Genomic DNA, 5,246 nt, shown 5'->3' with positions numbered 1-5,246 from the left:
TTCCTTCCTTCCTTCTTTCCTTCCTTCCTTCCTTCTTTCCTTCCTTCCTTCCACTCTCCCTTGCTCCCTCTTTTTTCTCTCTCTCCCTCCTTTCTTTTCTCCTTTCCTTCTTTTTCATCTATTCTCCCTTTCATCTATTCATCTACTACTATTTTTTTCAAAAGACTATCCTTTTTCTACAGACCAATATTGCTGTTGTTTTATGCATGAAATTTAATTGATAATATGTGTTCAAATCAATTTCTGAAGTCCTTATGCTTTTCTTGATTACTATCTTGATTATTGCAGCTTCGTAGCACATCTTAAAATCAGATAGTGACTGTCATATAATCAATTTTCCAAGATTTTGGCTATTTTCAGACCTTTTACTATTTAATTTCAGGTTAAGTTTCTGCAAAAGGGCTCTTGGGGGTTGATGTTATTACAAATGGCGATTTTTACATTTAAAATTTTGAATTGAGGTGCTATTTTTTTCTTCCTTCCAAATTTTATTTTTTTCTTATTTATTTATTTATTTTTTACCTTATTGCATGTGTAGAGTCATCAACGCCATGTATAGTGGAAGTGATGAGGGCATGCATCGTCTCCTTGTTTCCTATTCTGTTAACTGTAGAGTTTTGCATATGCCCTTTAACAAGTTCAGGAAGTTTATCGTGTTTTTTATTTGTTGAGTTACTTTGTTATGAATAAATGCTGAATTATATCAAATTCATCCTTTGAGATTATTATTTATTTTTCTTTTTAGAATGATAATATAGTGAATTGTGCTAATTTATTTTTTGAATGTTAAATATCCATTAAAAGTTATTTGGGGCAAATTCTACTTGCTAATGATTTTTTATTTTTTCATTGAAGTGTGTGTATATATTTGCTATAATTGCAAAAGCAAGAGAAAGCTAACAGTCCTTAAATGAGTATCATCTGCTGAATAAGGGGCTAGGTATTTACAGGTGTTATCCCAGTCCTCACAAGAATCTGATGAGGTGGGCAACTATTATTCATAATTTAAAAATTAATAAGAATAAAAATAAATAAGGTGCTCAAAAACTCACAGTTGTGAAATGGCAAAGCTAACATTCAAATCCAAGTTACCTGAGTCATACAACATATTTAATTTTCATCACTCAGATAATTGAGAAACAACAAAAAAAAAGAGGGTGCCTGGGAATTCTTCTCAATAATATTGAACTAATACTTTAGAATACCTTCACATAATTAATGCTTTAAAATGTATTTATATAGCTCATAGAAATCATAGTCTTTACAGGATAAATTATTGGCCAGTGTAATCTAAGGATTTTGTTGTTGTTATTTTTTAATGAAAGATCTCCCAGTGAAGGAGACATATGTTATGTTGTAATTGGCCACATTACAGTCAATTATGTTACCGTCCTTCATCTTTCTCATTTAAAATAAACCATCAAACCATACCACTAGAATGAAAGTAATTGCTTATCCAAATCCCTCCTGGGGTTGGGGATTATCTTGGGATAATGTCCCAGTTATCACAGGCTAGAAGATAAATACTCACCCTTTATATGACCTATTTGTAAAATCTTAAAAGAAATAGTGTCAGTGTCTTGTACAAAATTTTACAATTCAAAATTCTAGATGGTACTGAGGTAAGTGACTAATCTCCTGAAGCATCAACAAAATGGTTGGTATGAGTATCATATAGATAATGCTGCCTTAGATGTCATATATTTTAACTGACTCTCTGTGGGCTGGAGAAGTGGGTAGGGGACAGTGAGGACATAATCCTGACCTCACTTTATCCATGAGAGTTTCCAAAAGTCACTGCCTGATTCATTAGGCTTCTTACTGCCACAAAGGGAAGACCAACTGTGCCTTGTTTGGAATTTTTGGAAATGTAATGGTCTAGTTAATTTGAGTGAGCAAAATTCAGTCAGCTAAACCTCCATCAAGGTTTCTATGAGCACAGACACGTAGTCACATACAGTATGCTTATTTTTTGTTCATTCATTGTTTTATCTGCAGCAAAATTATGCTCAGAGTCTGACATTGTTAAATAATTTATTTAGCACAGATCCATTGCAGGAATTGTAATTTATAATGAAAATATTTCATAAGCAAATAGCATACAGGATAATGCCTTTTGATAAGTCAATATTGAAATAACATATTCCAAACTAAAGATAGATAGAATATACTACTGTTCCAAGAAAAAGAATGATAAAAGAAATAAAGTCCAACTTTAGTTGAGGTGTACCTTTCTGCAACATGTTCTTGGAAAAGTCAGCTTAGCTAAGCATGAACTGACTGACATCCAGCTGCCAGCACTAATTGAAGTTCCTTGTAGCCAGAGCATGGTACCAGTGGAATGAAGGCACTGATATTGGCAGACATCTCCATCATGATACTGCTACACAGTTTTCACAGCCAGCAAAGACTGTCTTGCCACAGTAGGAACTAATATCCCAAGGTGTTCAGCAAGCTATTTTGATCAGCAAAGAGTAGCCTTGCGCAGACCAAACACTCTGAGTAAGTCTTCATAATTTGTTGGTATTTGAAGCATAAATGTTTATTATGTCACAGTCACTCCTCTACACGTTCATGTCGATAAACACTCAGTGGCACAACAATTTTGATGACATCCTCCTGACATGGCCTCTCCCAAATATACAAATTCATACTTAGATTAAAAAAAAAAAAAAACTTTCTTTAGCTATAAACAAGCGCAGTAGATCCTCTCATAACACTGTTTTGTTCAATGTCATTTCATTATAATGTTGATGAGATGCTGTAGAAACTTAACTCTTATTTCTATCAATTATCCTAGGGTAAAACTGGTTTCATTATACCTCATTTCACCAAAATTTCAAGAACCTATCTAAGATATTAAGTGAGGACTCACTGTATATTAAAACAACTTCATTTAAGCCCTAAACAAGTAGGTCAAAATGACTTTATTTAAGTCATTAACAAGTATACTTGAAATCATAACAAACCAATACATATTTCTATAACTGTCATCTTGGAGATCTTATGATTTTGAAATCAGATGTTGAATTATCAATAATCATAATGACATTGATATTAATAACAGATAATAATGGATCCATTTTTATGTATTTATAATATAATGAGCCCTGTAAACAATGATATAAATTATGAAGCTTAATCCTGGTTTCAGCCTTATGGTATACGATTATGTTAATTAAAAAAAAAACAAAGAAATTTAGGCATAGAAAATTTTAACGACTTGTAGAACATTAGATGTCACATCTGAGGTTAAACTCAATTTTGCCTAACTTTAAACCCTGTGTGTTTAACTGCTATAGCACAGTGCTTTTAGAAATGGAGAGCAAGTTCTACATGCATGCTTTAAACAGAATAGCAAAGATAAACCTATTCCTGGGCACCATTTGGAAACAGAGCTTTGTTCGGTGAGATTTCTCTCAAAAATCAGTAGATTCAACTTGTTTAAGGAAATTATTCTGCTTTCAGCTTAAAGTAGAGAGACATAAATCTTTTAAGAGAAGTGAAAATTTTCTGGAATACTTAGGGTCTCATGCAACAATTGATGACAGAAACTCTCTAAACAGTTGCAGGTTTCATGGGAACTCAAGGAAAAAAATCAGACTTTGATTCATAAGCTGTTTATGGATATAAGATGTACACTCATTAAAATCATTAGTGGATATGTCACTTGGATGATCTTGTGAATGTGACTTAGTCACCCCATTTGAAAAATAAGGATATGGATTAGATAATTGCTGAGGTTCTTTCTAACACTAACATTCTATTTTTAAATAATATAACATTCTTACAGCAATAGAAAATATTTCAACATCACTGGCACAGTAGTATTTTGGTTAAGAAGTGAGAACTGGTATCTGTCTATATATACCTGGGCAACTTGATTACATCTCTGTTCTTCAGTGTTATATCTGTAAAGATAGAAATAATATCCATCTCATAGGATAAAATGAGAATTAAAATGATGCATATCAAATGCTTAGAAAATATTATTGGCCCACTAGCCATAATTTTAGTTATTACTGATTGCTTTTATCATCATCATCATCATTGCCATTAATGTAGATAACTAGGTATTACATCAGAATATAAAAGGGCTCTACTTCATAGAAACCCAAGTAGTTCATAGAAAACTGTTCAAAGAAAAAAAGTTATAATTTGTCTTTGTTGTGATGGTGGTGATAGTTATACTTCATTTATCTGTGTTGAGAGTTTGTGTAGTTTTTAATTTTTACATGTATGCTAATTTGTTGTTTTCAGGGAGAAAATAAAACATATTTTGAAAAAAATAACTTGCTCAATGTTGACAACTTCTATCAATAATCTCTAAACAAATATAAAAATTTATTAAGCAATTATGAAGCTTTTGAATATGTACAGTCTTATTTGCCTTAGATGACAATTCCACATAATAAATAGGGAAGGTCTGATTTCATAAATGAGGACATGATGACATAAAGATGAAATGATTTGTGATAGTAGAACCAGAATTAGATTCTGGGTCTCCAGACACTTACTTACTTTTTCTTATCCTTCCTTGCTGTTGTCTTTTCTGTACCAGTGATACCAAATCAAGCCTGATATGCAGGCAAATATGATGATGTGGAGGTCTCAGTGTAGAGTGCTAATACTCTTGTAATCAAAAGGCCAATGCTAATACTACTATCTTACTAGATATAATCTTTGGGAATCAATGATACAGAATCTTCTAAATATGTCATGCTTTTGATACTCACCAATTCTTTAACGTTAATTCTTCAGCTAGAGTTTGGCAAAAATAACTTAAAAGAATCTTTTTTATTGTTAATGAATTCTTTAGCTATTACATCTGTGCAAACTTTTCTCTAAACTCTCAGATAGATTGTAAATACAGTAGATTAATTAGTTACACATTCTTTAACCATTACATTGATGTTATATCCTTTATTTCAGGAAAAAAAGGAAAAGAAAAGTTTAAATATGAGAATATTAAAAATTAGATGTTATATAAAACTTAGAAATAACATTTGTAGTACATGGACACATAAACTGTTTTCCTCTTTTAAGTTTGAATTCTTTCACCTTCCATTTTCTCAGTCAAGTTGTTTTTAAGATCTGATTCCCAAAGCAGACTGACTTTGTTCACGTAGAAGATTGCAGATCATGCTATTGGGGGAGGGGAAATTTTGAGGTTACCAGGAATGGCAGCGAGAAAAGATCTTCATTATTTGTTGCCTTATTACTCACTGCAGTGTTTCTCAGACTAC

This window comes from Pteropus alecto, unplaced genomic scaffold (genome assembly GCF_000325575.1).
Source record: "Pteropus alecto unplaced genomic scaffold, ASM32557v1 scaffold2819, whole genome shotgun sequence".
NCBI lineage: Eukaryota > Metazoa > Chordata > Mammalia > Chiroptera > Pteropodidae > Pteropus > Pteropus alecto.
The sequence above is the reverse complement of the archived record's forward strand: the minus strand, read 5'-3'. Positions refer to the sequence as shown.